This window comes from Rhinolophus ferrumequinum, chromosome 10 (genome assembly GCF_004115265.2).
Source record: "Rhinolophus ferrumequinum isolate MPI-CBG mRhiFer1 chromosome 10, mRhiFer1_v1.p, whole genome shotgun sequence".
NCBI classification, from domain to species: Eukaryota; Metazoa; Chordata; class Mammalia; order Chiroptera; family Rhinolophidae; genus Rhinolophus; species Rhinolophus ferrumequinum.
In genome coordinates, this window is record NC_046293.1 from 23,172,125 (window position 1) to 23,197,828 (window position 25,704).

A 25,704-nucleotide genomic window follows, 5' to 3' on the forward strand; every position below is an offset into this window, starting at 1 on the left:
GAGCCTCTGACATAAAATCCAGGAGGGAGATGAAAGCTCAGCCCACTCTTGGATGGAAGCACTAAAGAGTAAGAACAGTGAATAGAGTCTTTTTATCCACTACCAGATACTAAGTGCTGCTCCCACTTAGGACGTAGACAACTGCAAGAAAATGTAGCTTCCACACTCACAATAAGAGAAATCTGGATAATCTGTGGAATCAAAACTTTTTTTGAACATGTCAGGAAGTCAAGGTTGCAAGGTAACCAGGTGAACTAATTTTTTTTGAAAAAATAAAGAGACAAGCTCCTCCTCCTCAAAAAAAAAAAAAAAAAAAAGATGGGACACTTTTTTGGCAGCATATGAGAGGAAAAAGCAGTCACCCTGAAAGTGAGTAAGAAGAAATAGCTAAAATGTTTTAAACTCTGGAAGGGGGAGTGTAGCTTAGCATAACAGATTAAAATAACTGGGAGCTCCAGACACAAGAGGAGTTTATACTCATTCACAGATCCTATCCTCCTTATGGGGGGGATATTGGGAAAGGTAGACAAATGGAGAGGGCCCCCTTAGTTGCATACAGGCATGAAAGCCCATCCATCTTTAAGGATCATCTCTCATTCAGATCGAAAGCCTTAAGTACCAGGTAATAAGATCAGCAGTCTACTGCTGGGGGAGGGGCAGGAGGGAGACTGCTCTGTGGCAGAGGACTGTTGAGAACTAAGGGCAGAAAGGGAACGATGAGCACAGATTCTCAGCCTTCCATAGCCAAACAGAAAGCATGTGGAAGAGCATCCCACTGCTGGAGGAATTTGAAGTCTATGGTACAGAGAAGGTGACTCTGTAATGCAATGACAAAATCCAAACCGAGCTCAGCTTCTGACTGGATTGACTCCACTCCCCTCACCAACAGCCATAAGCACATTTCCAGGGGTAAATACCATTTATCTCAGGTTTTGCTGTACTTTCATAAACAATGTCCAGAATTCAATAAAAAATCTTGGGACACAAAACAAATAATAAGCCCATTGCCAAGAAATAAGGAAATCAACAAAACCAAAGGTGATCTAGATGACAGAATTAATATCAGAGATTTTAAAACAATTATAATTAATACATTAAGGAAGAATCTAATGCAAAAGATGGACAACATGCAGGAGGTTCTAATAATGACTTTCCTTGATCTGGGTACTGGTTGCATAGCTGTGTTCAGTTTGGAAAATTCAGCAAGTTGAATATTTATTGTATATACACTTTTCTATATGTATATTATACTTTGATTTTTTAAAATAGTTTTAAAAAGACACCACATGTCCTATAATCTGCAAGCCAACAGATTCCCTGGAGATCACCTTATCCATTCTCTTGCCTTCAAGCCAGACAGCATTTAATCCACGTCAGACACACATATCTTTCAGGCCCAGTCTGTCACCAGACTTAAAGGGGAGTTTTCACCTAAATGAAGCACAAACGTCAGGCTAACAAAAGACAAGGCTACCAGAACAAGGCGGCCAGCCCTGAAATGCAAGGTTGGCATTTGGCAGGTCAGCCCAAGGCAGTGATGGAGGCCAAGGAGGCTGCATCATTCCCAAACAATCAGATCAGAAGCTGAGCAAGACATGGAGCAGACATGCCAGCAGGGCGTGTCCAGGGGAGCCAGCACTGTCCGCTGGAGAAGGAAATGTCTGCTCTCAACTCCTGCCAAGCCCACATCAGCCTGCCAGGATGGCAGGCGCAGCACCTTCCTTCCTGGTCTCACAAAAAGCCATCAGGCTTTCCTGGCCCCTCAGGAGGTAGATTAAAGGCAAACAGATTGGGTGCCCTTAGTATTAGGGGCTTGTGCCCAAAGAGAAAGTTCTGAGCCTTTAATTAAAGTTCACAATGGTTGGTTCTCTGGAAGACATCCTGGAATTTCCCAGCTACAAAAAAAGCCAGGCAAGCCAGCAAAGACCTCTCCTTGGTGAAACCATGAGATGGGGCCAACATGAGTTAAATATTCAGTCAATTCAAGGTTCAAGTTCCCAGTCAGAATGGTCTCTCCCAGCTCAAGGGTCTCCCCATGGTCATCTCCTTTAAACAGTAGTATCTAGGTAAGGAGGAAGGGTGTGCGTCCTTATGAGGGAAGAGTAGAGAGAGCTTCTAACCTACAGGCTGTTCCCTGGGGTTTTAGATCTTGGAGCCCTGCACTGGTCCAACATCCAGTTTCATGTTCTCCTGCTGGCCCTCTTTGTGGCTTTGCTCCAGCTCATGGGCCCTTTAATGCTCTTCAAACACACCACAGCTGCTCCCACCTCAGGGCCTCTGCTGGCTGTGCCCTCTGCCTGAACACCCCTTCCTCAGGTTGCACACTCACTTCCTCCGTCTCTGCTCCAACATGGCCTGCTCAGAAAGGCCTCCTGTGATCCCATCCCAAATGTCACCTAACCGCTCACCTTGCTTCATTTTTCTTCATAACACTTGTCATTACCTAACACTCTTTTCTAAATTTATTGGGGTTTTTGTCCATCTCCATCACTAGAATGTAAGCTTCATGAGGGCAGCTTACATTCTGTCCTGTTCACTATTGTTTCCTTAGTGTCTAGAATATGCCTGGCACACAGCAGTGGCTTAATGAGCATTTGTTTAATGAATAACTAAACCCTCACAATAACTCCATGAGGTGGTTTCTCGGCCTATCCCTCTTCTATACAGGAAGTGAGCACAGCTCGGAGAAATTGAGTAACTTGTACAAGGTCGCACAGCTAACAGCAGAAAAATCCAGACTCCAACTCAGGACTGCCTGATTTCAAGCCTCTACTTTACCCATGACATGTATCTCTTAGGTAACAGGGTAGGTAATAATGCACACTTGAGGCTCCCAGTTGACCAAGTGTTATGCTTTATTTTCCACTTTAATAAAAAACTGAAAGGAACCCTAAGGATGACCTAAAATGGAATTCTCCACTGAGCGAGCTACAAAACCCTACAATCCCCCGAAGCACATTCACATCAGAAAAGCAGTGATGGTAACTGTTCCAGTTACTATTTGTATAAAAAGCCATATATAAAATGATTATTTAGACAGTTTCTGTTTATTAATGAGCAGCACGAGAGCTTCCAAGGACACATGAGATGGTGATTAGAGACACATGCTCATGGTTAGCCCCCCAATCATTTACCAGCTAGTGGTTTCGGCCATTTTATATTGTTTTCATTTTCATTCTTAAATATTGGTTTGTTTTGTTTTGTTATCCACAACCAATCTTTAAATAAAGATGGAAACATAAGGAAACCTGATGACATTCATGTTAAGGCAGAGCATAAAAACAGCAAGAAGGAAATCAGTGAATTTATTATTATTTCCAATTATATCCAATTGGTTTGTCATTTATGGGAGTTAAAGATTGTCCCCAAATACCATGTGTAATCTGCAGAGAAGTCCTTGCAAAAGTAGCCTAAAACTTCCCCTTTTAGCTCATCATTTAGGAATGAAGGATAAATATTAGATGATAAACCAGTTAAGTTTTAACTCAGAGTGCAACCATACCAAATTTCAGGTCATAGAAGCAGTTTTTTGTCTACTTTAAAGCTGTAATATGATGATAAATTTTAATCTAAGTTTTAATATACATCATTACCCAAACCAAAGATGACATACTCTGCTACTTAAAAATCCATTTGTTAGAACATGTTTTTTTCTTGCATAATTTAATGTGGTAATATAAACAGTGTGTGCCATCTTTGTTTAAAAGGAAAAGGATAAACTTGTCTTTATGTATACTGAATATTATAAAAGATTGTATGTAATGAATTTTATAGTACAATATACATTAATATTTCTTTAAAGTTTTTACTTAGTATCATATCTTCATCATTTTCCACATAATATTGCCTTGAAAACAATTTCTAAGGGAGTCCAGGGGATTCTACATGTGCTACTGTGAAGAGGCTTGTGCAGAGCTACAGATCCACTCTCCACCTGGCTCCACCAGGTCTTTGCCCCAAGAGGGTAACCTCAGGTTCTCTGGCTTCTGGGTTGGCCAATGGGAAGCACCAGCAGAAAATGGAAAGTGGGGGAATAAAGACAGTGGGGCATTGATTTTCCCCAACTGTCTGGCCACAAAGCCCTGGGTTGGCAGTGGTACCAGAGCTCCTGTCAGAGGTCTCCCGACATGGTAGTTTCAGCACCACTCACTCTGGGTTCTGTAACCACAACCTCCTCTAGCCCCTTTGGGCCTAGAGATGCTAATAACTCCCCACTGTTGCTCCTCCATGTGGTCCCACCCCTTGTGGATCTACCTTAATTCTCTATTACCCCCTTGAGCGTGTCACCTCGTCCCTAAATAACACAAGGCTCACAAGTCAAAAAAATCGGTGAAGGGAGTTAGATGTTACTGATCTGTTATAATTCTCTCATTTTACAGATGAGGGAACTGAGGCTGAAGGACATTATCAGACTTGTCCAAAATCATTACCAATAAGTAGGCAGAGCTACAGTTAGAGACCAGAGCTTAACATGGGAAAAATAGAGACCATACACTATAAGATTGTTACAAGAGTTGGAGGCAATATATATGCTCGTATATGAATTGCTTGAAACAGCACTTGACACACAGCAAATACTCAGAAATGTTAGCTAGCGTCATCATCAGCATTGTGTGGTAATTCCCAATTCAGTTGAGAAAAAAAAGGGGATATCGGCTTAAAAATAAGCAATCCTTCTAGCATAAAGATTCTAAAATTAATCCTGTTTAGTAGATAGAAAAACCAAAGCCCCCTTAAGTATGATGAGAAAGAGGTGCCAAAGTTCATAACGTGGTGAGAGAATGGGGTGAATTCCAGCCCCCTTACGCCCCCTTGGCCAGTTGCCCTGGTCAGCAAATAATCTGCACAGTTGTCACAGACTGGCCCTGCTTCAAGGACCCTCAGAAAGGTGTCACTGTTACATAAAAATGACCTTCATCTCACTGAGTTACAAATATCCACTGAGACAGCAAAAGAAATGTGCTTTAAAAATGCTAAAGCAGAAGATTCCAGCACAAGTTACAGTGGCTCCCTTACTGCACATTCTTCCAAAAAGAAAAGGGGACAGGGAATAGAGTAAGAAGAGGCTGAAGAACTGTTTGAACTTTGCTATTTCATAATGTTTGCAGATGGCAGAAAACAAACAAACAAACAAAAACCTTTCCCTTATAACAAAAGAACTGCTCTTCAGTGTTCTTCAATATTCTCAAGGGGCAGAAAGACCAGCACTATGAGATGTAAAAGTCATGCCAAGGAATCAGTTATATTTTATGTTGAAAGGCTGATGATGAAATGTCTTGATACGCAGCACAGCATTTACTGAAAGCTCTTGGGCAATGTTGGTGTCAGTGTTTTTGGAGAAGACCGGAGGCCATGGTAGAACCTCTTGAAAAGCGTCTGCCCTTCACTAAGACATAGGTCGAGCCCTTCCTGAGCTCCTACCGCCCATGTTCCTCCCTCGTTTTTCATTCATTTGAGAAATCTCACCCACGCCCTGGTTGTTTTTCTTTCAAATTCAAAGTGCATTGTTCACCTTAAAAATAACCTTGTTTAGAATTGTACACCTGAAATCTATGTAACTTTACTAACAATTGTCACCCCAATAAACCTTAATTAAAAAAAGAAAAGAACCCTGTTTGTTCTTTTGCTGCGTATGCACCTTTTTTTGATGACCCCCTTTTCCCAAATTTGCTCCCCTCTCATTCTTCAAGGAAGAGAAGAAAAGGAACTTTTAATGAGCACTTACCCTGCTTTTTACACTTGTACATAGATGGCTTAAACCATCCTCTGTGAATTAAGAATTATTCTCCCAATTTGCAGATAAGGAAACAAGCCTCAAAAAAGTTAAATCCCATGTTCAGGGTCCACAGTTAGCTACACATCTGAATTTCCACCCAAATTTATCTGTCTCAAGAGTCTTTGATCCCTTCTACTGCCCCACTGTTTGGCCAATTCCAAACCCTTTCGTTCTACTGCTAATTGTGCTTCCCTCCTCTACCACTAGAATATGACTAATGGATAAGAGAATAGGGATAACTGTATATACAGAAAAATAAATCCCACGAAACAGGAATAATCTCCATTGTTTCATCTGGACCCAGAAGATCACTATGTGCCCATATGAGTCATGTTAAAAATTACGGAAGAATAAAAAGGAAAAACTTTCAAATCATTTTTTCACCTATTAAGATGCATTAGCCTGAGCACCATAAATCTTTTCTTTAGGAGTTTATCAGAAGAGTTTTTTCCCCTCTATTCTCTTCAGGGCGGACCTCCTTTGCCTCTGAGAATGTCCACTCCCTTAGCTCAGAAATCCTTTCTATCCAATGCCCTGCCCAGTACCTACTGCAGACTTGGTGTGGTGAGCAGGAAATGGTAGTGGTGAACTGAGGAGCATGGACTCAACACTGACATAAAAGCAACTTGAAAAGTAGTCAAAGCCAACACCATCTAAACCCTATCCTCACATATCCAGATTGAGGGTAAAGAAGTTTAGGGTTGCCAAGGCTACATGGGAGACTATCGAAGAACCCTCCCCCAAGCCTATCCCATCTCTCGAGCCCAATCATTCTTTCCTCAGATCCCTCCCAAGCAGTGAGCACTGTTGGTGGACATACATCCTCATACCGCACCCGTTACATTCCAGAATTGCACTGTAGTTCTTCTGCATTGTACTGCTACTTTATTATGATGATCAATAACCCTGAAAATGTGCACAGCACTTTATAGTGTATAAAGTACCTTCACACATGCAATCCTCCAGACCACTCTTTGGAAAAGAAAGTGAAGGTCACAAATTTACACAACTGGCCCAAAGCTAAGTATCTATGACGGGGGTGCTGGGACTGATACCGTGTCTTCTGCCTCCATTGCCCGAGCTCGTTCAGTTCTACTCTCTTTTTATTTAAGTGTCTGTGTCTCACCTCCCCAGCCTTCCTGCAAGCACCTCAAGGGCTTATATATTTTATTCTCCCCACCTGGGCATTGTACAAGGCTCTGCCCTTTCCTAGCCCTTGTTAAATCCCTGCTGAATGCATGATTGATGAACATGTGAAGTGAACTGGCAAGTAGAAGAAAGAAAGCTTCAGGTGACTCACACGGACGCCATTTAGGAATAAAGCCATTCAGAGGCAGTACCAGTCTCTGTGACCAGGCTCCTGATTCCCTGGAAGAATCTACATGTGGGTAGCCTTTGTCCCCTCATCAGCTCTCTCCCCGCATCTTTTAACTTAAGAATTAGAAGATAAGGAGCTTCTTTGAGCTTAGATGCCATCTTGGTCCCAGTTCCTTCTTCTCATTGGTGTGCTCGTGTAGAATCCCAGCAGAACTTGGGGTTTAAGTCCAAGATCACATGCTTTCAGAGCACTGGCTTGGATCCTGAGGCGTCGGAGTGCAGAATAATGCCATAATCCGGAGGACCACTCCAAAATTTGAGGAGAGATGCTCCGGAATATGGCAGCCCCAAAGAATTCAGTTTCTAGATCTTAGAGAAAGGTCATGAATCCTTTATCCAAACCTCCCCCAAAGTTCTTTCAGAGCCCTGGACATGTGACAGCACATACATAACGGATAAACATCTCTTTAAAATACATACAAAAAGAATTGAGGTGCAAGAAAGGAAATGAGCTTAAAATAATCAGATGTGAAAATTGACATAAGCTTGAAGGAAATAAAAAAGCCATCAGAGGTCCGGAGTTCACAGGGGCCACTTAGCTGTTGGCTTAAGGTACCAGCATTAACCAAGAATCCTCAACATTGCAGATGATTTAAAAAAAAAAAAAAAAAAAAAAAAAAAACAGTCTCTACATGAGATAGGAGGTCATGGTAGCAATAATCAGCTATGATTGTGGGGCCTCCAGAGAGAAGATTCAATCATTTGTCCTTCACCTCACGTTGAGGATACAGAGAAGGAGACAAGGTTTTAGGGACGAAGGGCAGCTAGAGGTTAAGAGAGGACAGCAGTGTCCGCATGTGAACTTGACCCTCTCAGAGCGTGTCAAGTGGCAGCACAGGCTGAGAAGATGAAGAAACTAATGTGGGACTTACAACAGTGGCTCCTAAGTCCTCCAAAGGCTCTTTCCCAACCCTGCTTTCTTATGGTCTCAGGGTAAATGCCATCACAAACATACGGATTTGATTGTATCTGCCCACCCCCATCTTCCTCTCATGCCAGAAAAACACATACAGATTTCAAAATGAAAAGGAAAAAGACTAAAGAACAGCCAAGGACCAAAGAGCAGAGTATGGTTTTAAGCAAGCTTGGAACATGTTAGGAAAATAATTGTTGCTGGTCAACAAATCCAAATGGCAATGGCACCCAGCCCTGTCACTGACACTGACAACCAGGAATGTAACCACCATTAGTGGACGCAGACATGTGGTCTGCTAGAGAGAACTAGAAAGCTATCTAACACCTCCATGGGTAAGGTGACACAGCATTTCCCTACAGTTTCCAGACCAATGTGTAGGGGTGAATCCACTTCTGTCCTTAGACTTTATCAAAGGGTTAGTGTCCAGCTGTTCTCCATCTCCACTGGAAATGGAACAAAAAGGCTTCCCTTAGAGTGGAGGGAATGCAATTTCAACATCAAAAGGAATGCCGGTTGTAATTCACTCATAACAATGCATATTAATTGCGTTCCTATAAATCAATCTATTTACAAATATTTATTGAGCGCCTACTCTAATAAGGACTCCATTATGTGTCAGACACTATGCGGAATGATTTTCAAATATTATTACCAATCCTTACGACAGCACTACAAGATTATTAACCGCATTCTATAGATGAGGACCAACACACAGAGAAGTTAAATGATTTTCCCAAGATCATAAAGCTAAGAAATGATAGAAAGAAGAGCAGACTCAAGTTCATCCAATTCCAATTTTTTTCTTTATTGTTTAAAATTTCTGAAGGAGATGCTTTGTACCTCCCCACCAAAACTGCACATCATTTTATGTTGAATAAATGTTGAGTGAATGAATAAATGAATGAGCATAAAAGATAGGTTCTACCACCAATGTTCTTATACCATATTTCATCAACTTTAACATTCACCTTTTAAAAGTATTCCATACTGTAAATGTGTACCTTACAATCAGCAGACTCTTAGAATCAAAAAAAAAAAAAAAAATCAAAGTCTCAAACCAGTTCCACAAGTGTAATGAACAATACTGGACAATGAGATACTATGATTAATAAGAATAAATAAACAAATTTATATACATATATAAATATATATATATATGTAAAAAAAAAAAAATATATATATATATATATATATATATATATATATATATATTTGGTCATTCAGATGATTGAAATATATTTCTCAGGTATACTATTTGGTCTTCATCCACAGTTTCTGGCTCACAGAATTTTCTAAGTGATGAGAACAACAATGGTGTCTCTTATTCTTAATGAGGGGACTTTTGAACCCACCCAAGGGCGAGGGCTGGTTGCCAGTAGTAGCTAACCACAAGGTTAGAGGGTTGGAACTTTCAGTTCCACCCCCCGATTTCAAGGAAAGGGATAGGTGCCTGAGGTTGAATGAATTGCCAATGGCCAATGACTTTAGTCAATCATGACTATATAATGAAGTTTCCTTAAAAACTCAAAAGGACAGTTTGTTAGTCCTTTACTTCCAAGTCAGAAAACCAGAATATTTCTACATGCCACTGTGCTGGGCATCAAGCTCCACCAGGACAGAAGCTCTTTTGTTCAGGACCTCGCTCTACGTCTCTCTTCATCTGGCTGTTGATTTGTATCCTTTAATATCCTTTGTAATAAATCAGTAATCTTGTAAGTAAAATGTTTCTCTGAGTTCTGTGAGCTGCTCTAGCAAATTAACCAAACCAAAGGAGGTGCTCATAGGAACATCTGATTTGTAGCCAGAAGTAACAACCTGGGTTTGTAACTAGTGTCTGAAGTAGAGGGTGGTCCTTTGGTACTGAGACCTTACCTGTGGAATCTGAATTTATCTCCAGGTACCTAGTGTCAGCATTGAGTTGAATTCTCAGACACCCTGCTGGCATCTGAGAATTATTTGTTGGCATGGGGAAGCCTCCAAAAACATGTCAGAATTGGGTCTGGGAACCTTTTCAGACAGTGAATATTAAGTGCCAAATAAGGTAAGTGTCACACTCCAGACAGAGCAGTCCAAAAACTTGTGGAATCAATTTCAGATTTAAAGGCCAATAGAATTTTGATGATGGTGGGGAACAGTCATTTGAGGCATCTCTCTTGGAAGAGTACATAGGTTTCTTAAAGGCAGGGACTTCATCTGACTTTTGTTTTTGCTTCCCAAGTTCCCAGTTCTGCATTATGCAAGAAGGAATGGTGGTATATCCCCTCTGAAGTATCAGAAAGGAAAGGAAAGTCCAACCCATCTGACATTCCTAGTGATTCCTGCCCAGATGCAGAGGGTTGAATCAGATGGCCTCTGGAGACCCCTCCTAGATCTGGGATTCTGTATCTAAAATAAGAAACCTGATTGGCTGCTCATTTGATTAAACATGGAAACTTACTGTGCATTGACAGTATCAAATCAAGTGCTCATTCAACAAGATTTTCTTTACTCCCTTCTCTCTAGCCAAGCTTCCTTCTCCCATTTCCACATGTTTTGCTCACTTCCCCCCTTCCCAAATGTGTGTGTGCGCGCACGCGCACACACACACACACACACATTTAAAAGTAAATTTAATTTCCCTTCTCTATTCTCAATTTAAATAATCTAAAAAGCCTCCTCTCTTTAGGAAGTACTACCTGGTTTTAAAGGACAGGGACAGAGAATGATCACACACCACACAGAGACTTTAATAAGGAGTTTCTCCGATTCTTCTTCCTTCAAAATGCTGTCTCAATAGGTACAAGAATCCAAAAACAATTCCTGCGTGCAAAAAGCAATGGCTGAAAAATCTCATGAGGAACAAACTATTCATACAGTCCCAAAGGCTCGCCTCACAAATTTCTTAATAATTACAAAGGAAAACCAGTAACCTTACAATGAAGAATCTGGCAGACATCACCATAACCCAGTGATCAAAGCTAACATCACCATAAGAGGGACACACACAGACCTGGGCCTCCTGGTGTGGGGTATTGGAAAGGAAACACATCACTTAGGTAGGATTCCCACTAAAAATGCATAATTTGCATCTCGTCACTGAGGTTAAATCAGACAAAACCAAATTGAGAGACCATCGAGAAAATGATCTTTTACTCTTCAAAAACGTCAATGTTATGAAAGACAAATAAATAATTACCAATTAAAGGAGATTAAAAAGAGATACCAGCTGTAAATTGTAATACGGGACATTATTGGGACAATGAAAATTTCAATATGGAATGTAGAACGGATAATAATATAACACAATATTAAATTTCCTGGTTTTGAAAATTACACCATAAGAAAAAAAATCCTGATTTTCAGAAAACACATAGTTTTTAGGGATAAAGAGGCATGATGTCTGCCACATTGTCTTAAGTGGCTTAATAATAATACAGTCATATAAACAGAAAGAGGGAATGAGAGAGCAAATGTGGCAAAATATGAACAATTGATAAATCAGAGTGCTGACAATAGGAAGGTCTTTGTATGATTTTTGAAATTTTTCTGTAATTTTCACAATTATTTCAAAATAAAAAGTGAAACACAAATAAAATCAATTTCTCCTCATTTTCCAGGAGTCAGTTAGCCCAGGCCCTGGTCTCTAAGCAGCAATGTCTGATTTCTAAAGCCCCAAAAGCCTTCATAGCAGAAAACGGAGAATGTCTGGGAGCAGGTCCTACCTTGCAACATGTTCAGTCCTTCCTCTGATTTTAGCAGGGACTGTAAGTGAGCAACGTGATAGTGGGAAATAATTATCTGTGCATAAAACAGTTAGTGCGGCAACCACAGAAAGTAAATGGCCATATATGTGGCTGCAGGACGATCCTTCCCTTGTAAACACACTGGCAGTGCCACACGGCCAGACCCACTCTCTGCCTTCAGCAACTGCGAGTCTTAAATCAAAGGCAGGGCAGGCAGTAGAGCCTGCGCATATTTTGAAGGAGGCTCTGAAAACAATAAAGATGTTCCTGGAAGTCGTTTTGGAAGGGAGAAAGGAAACCTCGATGACATTGTGAGATATTGGAACAGGTTGCAAGAGGGACGCTAACAGGCATTCTTTCCTGGACATCTTTAAAAGAAGGGGAAACCATCTAGGAAAATGTTACAATGTGTAGAATTTACTTTAAAATACTTCATCATACAAAGTGTAAGAGGATGTGTGTTACTTGACTGAAGCTATGATGCAGGTGTCAGCCAAGATGGCCCAGGTGCTCAGCTGGCGCTCTGTTCAGAAAGTCCATGCTCACAGGTGGCATTTCTGCCTTCCTTATCTCTATCAACAAGCGCAGCTTGGTTAATTAGCATACAGAGTGTCAGAAATGGATTTTCATGGGTAAAAATAATAGCCTTTTGATTAGCATAACAAATGTTAGAAAAGGGCTCTCATTTGGTGAAATTAGAGGAATTCAAATTATGTGGAATGGCTAGACATATTTCAGATATACTCCCACTCTTGTTTATAAATATCCATGAAGGCCTGTACCCCGTGTCCTAGAGATGATGCCTTAGGCTAACCCCCTAAAAAGCCCCATGTCTTGCTTAACCTCTGGATTCTGTTTCCCTGACACTGGTTATAAGGGTGACAAAGTTTTGTCTCTAGAATTGAGATTTTTGCCTGGAGAGAATCTCTCATATAAAGAGATGGTTGAAAAATATGAAAGAACAGTAAATTGGGACATCCTGAACAGGTTGTATGAACTATTTCTTTTTTCATGCTTGTTAAAAAAATGTCACTTATTTCAAAACTTCTTCAGAGGCTAACAATTTCTATGAAGAAAGAATTATGCATGACTGAATTGGCTTAAGTCAGCTTGCAACAGATGAATGAGGTGTGAGCCTGCATAGACAGAGGGCCAGGCGGAAAGATGAGCTGTGGGTAGGCCTTTTTGTTAATGACCTCTAGCTTAATTCGACTGTGGTGGGAGGATATTTGCCATATGACTTCAATTCTTAAGAATCATTGAAATTTGTTTTATGGGCTAGAATATATGGTCCAGCTCAATAAATGGTCCATGTGAAAATAATTTGTTTGCTGCAGTTTGGCTACAGTGTTCTATAAATACCAATTAGGACAAGTTCATTCATAATATTGTTCAAGTCTACTATGTCCTTCCTGATTGGCTATCTGTCCTGTCAATGACTCAGAGTTGAAATCACCAAATATAATTGTGGATTTGTCTATTTCTCCTTTGTGTTTTGTCAATCTTTGTTCCATGTATTTTGAAGCTCTGTTATCAGGTACACACAGTCCTAAGCTGGATTGGTATGTCCTCTTACAGAGTTGGCTCCTTTATCAATATAAATATTACCCATATTTCTAATAATATTCCTTGTGCTAAAGTCTACTTTGTCTGCTGTTAATAAAGCCACTTCTGCTTTCTTTTAATTAGGTTTTACACAGTGTATCTCTCTTAATCCTTTTACTTCTAACCTACCTGTGTCTTTATATTTAAAGCATGTTTTTCGTAGGCAGTACACAGTTGGGTATTGCTTTTTTATCCAATCTAACAATTTCTACCTCGTAATTTGATGTTTAGGCCATTTATACTTCATGTAATTGGCAATATGGCCGAGTTGAAGACTACCATCTTGCTATTTCATTTCGTACTTGTTCAGAACAACTATAGGGCTGGCTTTGTTTTTTCAGGGATTCCCTGTCTGTTGTCTAATGTCTGGAAACAGTTATCACATATATTTTAACTAGTGTCTAGTTGTTTGTGGAGAAAAGCTACGCCTGTGCCAGATACTCCACCATGGCCAGATGTGGTAATCTGTGTTTAAAAGGTTTCTCAGGTGATTCTGGTGTGCTGCTAGAATTGGGAAGCATTGCTTTAATTCAAAGACCGTAAGTTAAATGGGCAAAGGCCATTATGAAATACGAGTGCTGGATACAGGGCAATGAGGAATGTTGGAAGTTGTGGGGAACTAGAGAGCATAGGCTTCAACTGAAAATATTTACATTTAATGTTCTTAAAACATTTTTTGGACCAAGTTTTAAAAAATGTCTGCTGGCTGAAAACTTCCCTGGGCCCACCAAATTGTACATCCACGAATCTACTCAAGTGTCAATGTACCTCTTAAAATGGAGTGCCTAGAATTGAGCACAATCTTCCATGGTGGACTGACAGCTCAAGGGTGGTGACTCCACAATTACCTACAATCCATACCCTATGAGTTCATTACTTCCGTGTAAGACAAGTTCGTGTTTGGCAATAAACTGAGTGCTCATGTATAGCTGTGGTCAACTCACTGCCACCCCACCCACCCCCATTTCTTACACACAAGTGCCTGCCAAATCAAATTCTCTTGGCCCTGCACTGTATTAACTGACAACATTTACCACTATTAAATTTCACCTTGTTGTTTTTGGCTCGGGGTTCCTTCTTGTCAAGAACATTTTGAATCTCGATTCTGTTATCTTTCAAGGTAACTAGTTTATCCAGATGTGTATCAATGGGAAATCGGCTAAGCATGCCTCCCCTTCGCAAGGAGCCAGAACTAGTGGCTAGACCCCATGACACGGCCCCCCTTGACTGATGCTCGCTAATCAGTGCTGCCTTTGTTCTTCATAATCTCTATCCCCAGGAGAACAGGGAACAGAAGGAGATGAAGCACAAATAAACCCAGCTCTTAGAAAAGTATCATGGCAAAACGCCAGGATGATGGTGAATTTGCAATCAGCATGTGAGTTTTGTATAAATGTTCCCATGCATATGCCTGTCACTCATTTCCACAGGTAACAGGTAATGTTGAAAGGGGAGAGGATAGGGCCACCCTAGAGCAAGGCTGTAGGGCCATTATTCCTGCTTGGCTTTCACTCAGAAGCCCCAGCTGTGCAGCTAATTAGCTGAGTGGCCTTGGGCTACTACATTGTCTTCTCTGAGCTTCAGTTTCCTCATCTGAAGGCTCTCTCTACAAGCTTTGCTTCTCCTCCCACCATGGCACCCTCTCTCCCACTAGAGAACCTGCATATGCTCCATTTCCACAAGGCCTTGCTTTGCCCTGGCTATGACATATTTCTGGGAAAAGTAGTTAGGGGAACTTTCTCTATCCTTCCAATAACATTCTTCAAATCTGATCTTACCAGTTTCCTACTTAAAATCCTTCCATATCACTGAAGCTAAGTATTGAAGGCTGACTTCATGATCTGATGCCTGCCTTCCATTTCACCCCACCCCCCTCACATGCACTCTTCATTCCAGCCACACTCAGCTCTTTGCAAACCCAAGTGACTGCTGTTTCCACCACTTCATGCTGTTCTCTCCTGCCTGGAATGCCCATCTTCCTCTCCTACACCCATCTGACATCAAGTCATTATTCAAAACCCAGCTCAGTCATTGCGTCTTCCAGGGGGCCTCCTCTGACTCATTTCAGAGCCTCTCTTTTGTCCCTCCTGGGGCCCATGCACCTATTCTGTCCGAGTGTTCATCACGCATCTGTAGGTATTTGCTGAATTCTCTTTTCCCAAGTTGACTATAAGCTCCTTGAGGGGCAGGATTTTTTTATCACCACTGCTGGGAACAATTCCTACCCCAGTACTGGTGCTTGTTGAATCACTGAGCATTCTGAATGTCGAGGGAATCAATGAGTGAGCAAGTCACAGCAGGTGGGTAGCTACCTGCCTCTACCATGGGAAGGGCCAGGCCTGCACGCCGAGCCCTCATCACAGCAATCTGAGCTCAGACTCAGGCTCACTCACAGCAGAAGGCGAAATGTCAGGCATCCTGATGTGACTCTCCATGCCATTCACTCAGCTCTCCACGCTCTTTCTAAATCCTGTCCCTGGGAGGAGCCACACTCCCAGGTGTGCTAGCCAAGAGAGGTACCCGGATGCCTGGAATCCATGAAGTTGGGGATGCTTCCTGGAAAAACATCCGTTGGAAAATCCATCCCCAGCCAGCCCTCACCAGGCCTCTCTCCTGCTGAGTTTGCTCGCTGCTTGAAGTCTATGACCCACTAGTTGTTTACGTTCCTAACCCTGATTTCAGGAGCATCTGCAATGTAATTTGAACCAGGGACAGACAGGGCTGTTCTCTGTTAGAGTTCCAAGAGCATAAACAACCTTCCAGGCTGAACTCTGTGTGGCATTCCGCAGCACCACCCCTACCCTGGGTCTATAAATACTTCCGTCACTTTCCAAGATCACCTTCAGCAGGTCCAGATGGGGATAACTTGCCCCCAAATCTGGAAGACGTCACTAGAAGTGAACAGATATAGAGTAGCTGGGATGGATCGGTAAGAAAAGAAGATGGGAGGAAAAAGAATACAGCTTGACGGTTATTGGAGGAGGGAGAAGGACAAAATTCAAGGGGACCAGAGAGGTTTGGAGGGAGGTGCACACAGCTGTGAAGCCTGGTGATGAAAACCTCAGGCCCTAGGAGGGTGTGGCAAGGGCTGAGGAGACAGCCTCAGGGGGTCCATGATGAGCTCGGAAAACACCTCGTTCAGAAGTCAGGCTCCAAATGAATGGTGAACAGAGTTGGCTGGGCACACGCCCCACCCCTGCACCCATAAGAAGGTAGAAAGAAAAGTAGGGCAAGTATGACCTCAGTCCTTCTAAATCACTCTCACACAGTCTGTCTGCTTCAACCACCACCATTCTTCCTGCAAAAAGCATCTTCACCTACATAGAATCATGCCAACTCCTTCCTGCCTACTCCTAGGACTCTAAGGATTAAAGGCCAACACCAAGAAAGTGGGCAGTGAACAGCAAAGAGAATTCTGATGAAGGGACGCAGGCCTGGGCATGTTCCCACCTTATTCTCTATGGGAAGCCCACTTCGCATCTCACTGCTCACTGGTCCTGCCAGGCAGCTCAATGGGAATTATTGTCACCTCTCACAGACAGCACTGCTCTGCCTCTCTGCCCCATGTCACATTCATCACCCACCATCTACCTATAGGAGGAGCCCCATTGGTTTATGTTACAAGATGTGCAGGTGTGCAGATAAGAGCCCCCGTTACCACGGAGAGCAAAGCCCTGAAGGCAGTATCCTATGACAACAAGGCAGAGAGACCCTTCCAGTCCTCTTACACACACATACACACACACACACACACACACACACACACACACACACACTCTTCCCAGGCATCAACCCCACCTGGACAATTCAAAGCCTTTTGGAGCAGAAGTCCCTAGGCTGGGCCTCTGGGCCTTCCCTGAGAGTCAGCGGCCCTCATACCAGGTCCCCTGCCGTGCAGCTGCTGTCCACCCTCCAGGCCAGCGGCCCCTGAGATGCCATGCAGACTTTTCCACTCATCCAGAGCTTCTTAAGTGCCTCTGATATACACCATGTGTCCCAACAGGAAAACACACACTCATCAACTCTACAAAATGCTCCAGATGTGATCAAAGCCAGAGAGGCAAAAGAAAACAGAGATTGGGGTGTTCAGGAAGGGAAGGAGGAAGAGCGAAAGCCAGGATGTGGGGGCCAGGAGTGCCCCGGGTGAGGGTGAGTCCAACAGATAAAGTCCAGAACTGGGGTCCAACCTTCTGGGTTCCAATCCTTAGTTCCACTTGCCTCCTTGTGAGACCTTGGGTCTTGCCTCCAGACCAGCTTCAGGCTTGAGGGTCTAATCTGTAGAGCCTAGGAAGTTGGCCCTGGATGGGATGTCATAGCTCACCTGGCCCAACCCCCTTATTGTTGGGTGAGGAAGGTAGCAGGTAAAGCAACCTGCCTGAAGCATCCATTACCTCTAATCCTACACATCCTTCTACCTCCCGGTTTACATCTCTGTATTAAATGTTAGCAGATTATAGGGTACAAAGTAAAGATTCCTTATTTAGAAGGGGCCTCACACATGATACTTCTGTCCCTCTGCCTTATTCATGCTGTTAGAGGATTTGGGTTCCTTTTTGATAAAGTGGAGGGAATGGCTTTCAAGAACCCCCAAATCTAAAATTCTTAAGTCCCCACTATCTATCACAACATTCCATTAAGGAACCGGATCGTTTCATTCTAAAAGATCCTGGAGTCCCTTCACCATCCTATCTCAACGTCTGCCCACATCTGTCCGCTGAGCCCCACCATCTCCCTGGGGCCCCTTTCAGGAAGCAGCCCATGTGTCTCACCAACATAGTTTCCCTCCCTCCAAGTGTAGCAAACAGGTTAAGATAATGGCTCTAGAGTCATGCTCCCTGCGATTTGTGCCAGTAACTTATCAACTCTGTGCTACAGCACCCTCATCTTGAAAAATGGGGACAATGATTCTGCCGACTTCCCAGGTTTACCGTGAAGATTCAGCCAGATGGTGCACCCAAAGGGCACGGAGAAACTGGCACATGGTGATGGGGGTAAGTGCTATGCCAGCGACAGTCGTCATCATGCCCGCTCACATCCACCACAGGTGAACAGGGAGGGACGGTTCCCTTCCACTGATGACAATCTGGTGAGCCCTGCAGGTTAGTTAGCATGTGGAGGGGTGAGGACAAGAAAAGAGACTCTCAGCTCAGAGGCACACTGCCCAGAGTGCCCACACGTCCTTCAGAAAGACAGAGGACATCTAGGAAGAGAAACGGTTCTTCTCCCCAAGCCTCCCCTCCACCTCGTCCCTCCATCCTGTTTGGCACACAACACACAGTCTCGGGTTCTTTCTAGTGCCCCACACAAAAGAACCTCAGGTCCTTTAAAAGTAAAAGCCAACCAGAGCAAGTTAGTGTTGCTGACACATGTGCACCCATCTCAGCCAAACCCTTCAGACAAACACTTTTCTTTAGGATACAGTCCAAAATTCTCCAGTACCTGGCCCCTGCTTCGCCCTGGCCTGGTCCCCATCACACCCCCCACTGCAGACCTAATGCTCTAGTACCCTGGCCCCTCTTCCAGAAGGGCAGCATTGGGGCAGCACACACAGTGGCAAAGAGAACGGACTATGGAGCCGGACTTAGGTGCTCAAATCTTACCTCTTACTTACTAGCAGTGTGACCCAACAACCTCTTCGTGTCTCAATTCCTCTTCTGTAAAATGAGGATAACAGTATCTATCTCAAGGGTTGTTGTGAGTTAGCAAATGCAAAGGGCTTCAACAATGCCTGGCACACAGGAAGTACCAAGTAATGTCAGCTATTATCACTCTTCTGCTCACCTTGGCTTTCACTCGTGCTTCTCAAATCTTAGTTCAAATGTCACTTCCTCAGGGAAGCCTTCTCCTTAGGATTCCCCTCTATCTGTATTCCCATCATACCCCAGGTCCCCTATTGTGACCCATGTTCCCTGCTAGGTCATAAGCTCCATGGGATCAGACTAGGGTGGACAACAGGTCCAGGTGTTCCTGAGATGGTCCTGGTTTATACTTGTCTCGATGTAGTGGGTTAGACTGGTGTTCAGCAAATATTAACGCTTCTGCCCTTAAGAGAGAATGTACTTCCCAGCAACATGGATTTATGCCTGGCCATATGACTTCTTTGGCCAATACAATACTAGCAGATATGATGTCAGTGATGCCTTAAGAAGCATTGTATTTCATTCCATTCCTTCTGCTCTTGTGTGATTCACCATGAGAGGAACAGGCTCCAGGTAGCTTCTCATCTAAAGAGAATGAGCAAACCTGTGGAGAAGCGAATACAATCTGAAGCCTGGAACCAAGCCCAGCCAACCCTCAGCTTGAAGCAGAGATTTCCCACTCAACCTACAGATACATGAGCAAGGAAAATTAATGACTGTTGTTGTAAGCTGCTGACTTCGGAGAGGTTTGTTACACACCATTATTATGACAATAGCTGACTAGTGCAATCAGCATAATTACTAATAGTCTCACTTTCACTCTCAAAAGTGTCCCAGGTTAGATGATAAATTATCTAATCACCCAAGGTCAGTCCATATCTATCTTTTTCATCACTTTAACTCCAGCACCTAACACAGTGCCTGGAATAGAGAAGGTGCTCAATAAGTATGCTGGGTTAAACTGAGCTGAGTTACATGTTCTCTTAAATCTCTTTCCCAAAACACAGTCTTCTTCTCAACTGGATGGTAAGAGATCTGAGTTTGGGGCTCTGCCTTCTATTTCTTTCACATTGTACCCATAGAGATGCTTCTGGCTGGCTGCTGGGTCATCAGAGGGCTTACCCTTACCATCAACAGATGTTAAATGTTCAGAGAAGGGCTAGTATATCCAAAGGGGGACAAGATTTCACAGGATGTGGTAGGAAGGGCAAGTGACCATGGGATAAGCATGGAGAACGAGCAAAAGTGAAAAAGAATGAATCCCAGCAAGCGGAATCTACATGAGGCATCAGGTGGGCCTTCCCAGAGGTTGAATGCCCCTGAGTGGGGCAAAGAGACGCTCTTAGTTTGTGGCTGATTCACTTGTCTCCACTGAGCAGTTTGGCTTCCAAACCCCAAGGCTGAGGATTAGGCAGAATATCAGCCTAAGGAAATATTGCCATTTTGCCCGAATTGATAACAGCTGGAAAGTAAGCCATTGCCCTTACCCTCCTCCAGACTAAAATGCCCAAATAACAAGTTCAAACTCCTAGTCCTCCAATCCCCTCTCTGCCTCTCTTGACAGTGTTCAGTTGAATACAGATTCAATGAAAGAAACCAATGAGGTCGAACCAACAACTCTGAGGCCCTAGTCCTCGAGGAGAGTTTCCTGAGTCCCTTCGATGGGCTGGGTGACACAGGCTGAGCGCCACAACCCCTCCACGACTGAGCCAACCATTCTGCCAGGGACAGACAGCAATCCTTGGGGGTTACCCAACTACCCAAGTCTTTGAATACCTTGAGATAATCCCAAGAAAGTACTGGAGGACAGCAACCTCTCAGGCAGGGATCTTGCAGGTCCCCCCACAATCTCCCACCCCCACCCCTACCCCTTGCTTATGTCTGTGAATTCCAGACCCACAAAATGCTGTGGTTTTCCGTTTCTAAAACAGAGGCATGTGCCTGTGTGAAAAGCCTGGGCGTGCCTGGCTAATTAAATTTAGCTATCTTGCGGTTGTTGTTTTAACGTGTGTTCTGCCAATGTTATTCAATGTATTAAGATGTTTTGTGTTTATGTTAGTTACATACCCATGTGGTGTGGGTGGAGAACATCACTCAAGGGAACATCATTAGCAGAAACGGGGAGCTCATGGGGTTCCAGAGACATGTGGTGAAACAGTGGCTCATGGGATCAAACAGTTGGGCTGTGTCCATGGTAACCCCTCGTCCATATACTAGTCCCCTCCCTCCTTCTAGGGCAAGATCAGTCCCTCCGACCTACCCCGGGTCCTTGACTCCCGCAGACAGGATTGCACCTGCCATCACCAGCCTAGAGTTTTTGTGGAAGAGACACAAAAATTCTAACTTTCTCTGTCAGGGCAAGGAACTGCACCAAGTCCAACAGGGCTGAATGACTTGCCCAAAGTTTCGCGAGAAGGTGAGTGAAAAACTGAATCCCGACGTGTTCACTCTCACCTCGCAACTGGAGTATATAAATCCTGAAATCCTCACAAGCTTTGTTTTGCCACCTGCCTTAATTCCAGAGAAACCACTCTGACAGCATCTCCTTTTGTTTCCCATTGTCATGATGGCGTTGTGTAGGCCTCCTACCCCTACACTGTCTCAAATATCTCCTCCAACCACCTTCCGTTGCCCCAGTGCTTTCTTCTCAGCCTTTCTCAGCACTAATCTGAATCTTGTAAATCCCAACAATATTTCTTCTCTCCTCACATCTCTGCTTTCTACTCAAAACTCACCTGTCCCATAGTCTCACTTTTGTCTCATCAGCCACACTAAATGCAGTCGCTAACCCCTTCAAAACGTTTCACCATGACCTTGCCCTTCTACATACAACTGTATGCATTCATTCCCTTATTGGGTGCTACTTTACAGCTCTGTGACTTCCATCAGAATGGTTTTTGTGAATCCCTTGTGTGTCCCATGATTACACTTCAATCCCTCTCTTTTAGCTTTGACACCATACCCAGGATGCAGCCCTTCATCCAGTAGACCCTTGAAGTAGGTAGTGCCTCTGTGTTGTTAACAGACTCTGAGCTCTATTTTAAGAAAAATCTTTGATAATAGAGATGTCTCATGAGCTCGCAAAACACATAAGGAGAACAAATTGCAGCTATTCACAGAAAAGGCACCTGCTGTATCGTACTCACTCTGGTCCCATCTCTGAGGCCTCCTGAGCAACAACTCACTCTCACTGGGAAACAAAAAGAAGACATTTCCATGACAAAGGCAACCCTCCACAAAACCCCACACGCAACAGGAGCCAGACCCTGGGACAGGCTGTGGAAGACTCTTAACTGGTGCAGACTGATAACCGGCTCCGGTGTCTGGCTGCTAAACCTGCATCTGAGACCGAGCAGCAAATTGGAGTCGGGAAGGAAGCTACTCAGCTGACAAAAGCAAAAAGTGACAGCTGACAGCCTGACAGCACGGAAGAAGTCAGAAAAATAAGAGACTCTAAAAAACAGAAACGAGAAATCAAAAACATAGCATTCTGAGGTTGCTTCACAGGGGCACAAACAACTGCACCCAGCTAACAGGCCCTGAGACTGATACATCACTCCCACTAAGCACAGAAGAATGACCACAATGATGACGCCGTGGTAAAGCAGGGGTTGACTGGTCTGTCAGCTCTGCTTACCAGCAGACCGCACCAGTTTCCCCTCACAGATTCCTAATTAGAGGGATTAACACTGGGTAGCTAGAAACCCAGCTCCCCTGATATCCAGCGGAATGGACCTCTGTTTCACCTTCGGCAACATGACACAAGGGAGAAAACATAGTTTCTGGAGTCAGACAGGCCTGGGTTTAATCCCAGATGGTCTGGCTCCGTAGCTTTGGGAAGCACCTTATTTCACTGAATTCAGTATCCCCATAATACTGAAGGTAAGGAGATAAGAATACCCACTCTTCAGGGTTGCTGGGAGGTGCAGAACTCACACATGCAAAGTGTGTCTGATTTACAATAAAAAAATAATAGTCTTGGGATAGCCGGTTAGCTCGGTTGGTTAGAGCGCGGTGCTAATAACACCACGGTTGCCCGTTCAATCCCCACGTGGCCCACTGTTGGCTGCGCCCTCCTTAAAAAAAAAGAAAGAAAGAAAGAAAAGAAAAATAAATAAATAAGACCTCTCCTCTAAGAGTTTATTAAAAACTTTTTTAAAAAAATTAACAGTCTTTTGATTACAGAATATTTGTCAAAACTCTTGTGCTGAAGACAATATAAAATCCTGCTGGGAATATTAGGGAATATTCTAATTTTCCCCCAGAGATCAGATAAGTAATCACTTAACCACGCCTATGTCCATCACCACAATATTTGTGCAACGCTTTATCATCACAATATCGCAATAATATCATGGGGCAGGTAAGACAGGCGTTACGACCCCTATTTCATAGCTGAGGAAACTGAGGCTCAAGTGAGAATGGCTTGTCCAGACATTACATCAACTAGAAACAAAGCTGGAGTTAAAACTGAGTTCTTCTAATTCTTAACCCACTGCTCTGCATCTAAAGGCACAGCCTCAGGAAGTGTCCCGGATGTGATAAACACGCGCAGTCACTCCATTCCATCTTTCAATTTAATAAGTGCCGGCCTCACTCCTCTCCATTTCCTTCCTGGAGTAGGGAGCCCTTATCCGTTTGTCTGTCTTCATCTGGATGCCTCTCCAAATCCTTGATCACCTACTTTTCCTTCCCTGAAATATTTCCAGCTTGGCTGAGTTTTTTGGGGGGTTTGATGACCTGAGTTGGGCACCTGAGGTGTTACCATGATTTGGTAAATCCCTTCATTGGTCCAATCCTAAAATGTTTGCTGAGAATTTCCGGGGTCTGTGGGTGCTACGACACATCACATGGATGTTTCTAGAAAGAGTTACTGTCACCCCCAACAATTTTTGCCTAAGGCATAGCTGATACCCCTGAGCCCATCATCACAGATGGCTATTTTGGGAGTCAAAGAAAGAAAGCTTAAGTAGATGAGAACTCTCATACACACAAAATGGTTATTTTTCAATAATTAAAGGACTGACTTACACAGCAAGGTACTCTTGTTCCGTGGAGCTTCAGGGAACAGAACTGGCATAAAAGGAGGGAAGTCAGCAGAGTTCTTGCTCTGGCCCCTGTAACCATTTCTAGTGGCTGGAAATGCTCTTGCCTCTGAGGCAAGGTGCTCCCCACAACAAGACAAGTCAAGCAGAGGCTGGGCATTTGCTACATAAATATGCTGTGAGAGGAACTCTTCCTTCCTTCATTCCAAGGCCAGGGACTGAGGCAGCTGACCTCTCAGCTCGTTCTACCTCTGTGATGATATGGTTTGGTCCCAGGGGTCTGGACCACTCAGAATTTATTGCACACAAGAGCCAAGGGGACACGAAATATTAAGCTTGTCATGTATTTTCAGACTAATATCACCTTCTGATCCTCCTTGGGAAATAGGACATGACATAGGGGAGTGACATAGGAAGCAATGAGCTGGTGAACCAAACAGCTCTTTCCTTTCTTACTCTGCCCATGGATCTCTGGGCAGCCATGGGGAATGGGTGCAGCCGCCTCGTCCCTTGGGATCTGCCATTCATACCATAAGGCTGACACTACAGGAAGATTGAAAGTTCGATCTAAAACAGGAACCACCATTGATGGAAGGCTGCTCTACGGCTTGGGACGCCACCCTCAGAAGACCAAGACGGCCTTTGGGTGCAGTCTGGGACTGGCTCTGAGCTCACCGTACTCCAATGCCCTGTCCACGGACCAGCCACAGGCCAACTGCCTTCTTTCCGGAAGAGTGCAAACTGAAAGAGTGTCACTCCGTGGGGGAAGCCAGAGAAAGGGAGAGTAGGATAGATTTCGTAAACAGTTAGAGTTAATAGACAGCCTGACTTATTTCTTGATCTGTAAAATGGGCCAGAATATATGTAACAGTACAGAACATTATTTTTCTCGTGTCTGCCTTGCCTCAACCAGCTACCGACTGCTCTTTAGCTCTGTCTACAATGCTCCCACACCTTCGGAGATGAAAGACAAATATTCTCCAGGGCCATGAAGCACTATTTCTTTCCAGCCTGCAAAATGTTTCCCAGCTAAATCCAATATTTCAAATGCTGAGAACTATGCAAATAACCAGGTCCCAGTCCCACACTTTACAGCCTCTCCTCTTGGATCCAGCCTAGCTAGCCTCCTTCCAACCCTGGATTCTCTGCTAACTTACAGGGCAGAGCAAGGGACAGGGGCCAGGTTGGCACAGAATCCATGTAAGTGAGGTTTGCGAGTCAAGGTTTTGATCTCACCACTCCCAATCAACACTTGGGAAGGATCAGGCTTTGGGTCAAGGTATTTCTGGCCATTAATATCAGGCTAAACAATAAATCCATATATAGGGCAGCCCAGGCTGGCAATGAAGACACATTCAAGACCTTTAACCTCAGTCCTTCAGAAGGCAACATTTTTAAGTGCCACTACTTCCAGAAAGTCTTCCCTTATTCTGCTAGTAGCAATTATTCTTCATCTGTGGTCCCGTACTTATATGTTGTCATATTTGTACTTATATTGTAGTCCTTAAAAGCCCTCCCTTCATCCTGCCTTGCACATGTCTGTCTCCCTACATAACTGCTAGATCCTTAGGGCACACACTTCACCTTATTCGCTACCGCACCATCCATATTTCTGAGCACAGAG

General features: G+C 43.6%; 1 protein-coding gene across 2 annotated transcripts in view; it reads right to left on the minus strand.

Moving 5' to 3' along the window:
• The window catches only part of ANO2 (anoctamin 2), a 309,555-nt gene that overhangs the window by 156,368 nt on the left and 127,483 nt on the right, over window positions 1-25,704 (minus strand). The gene's annotated exons all lie outside the window — the stretch shown is intronic.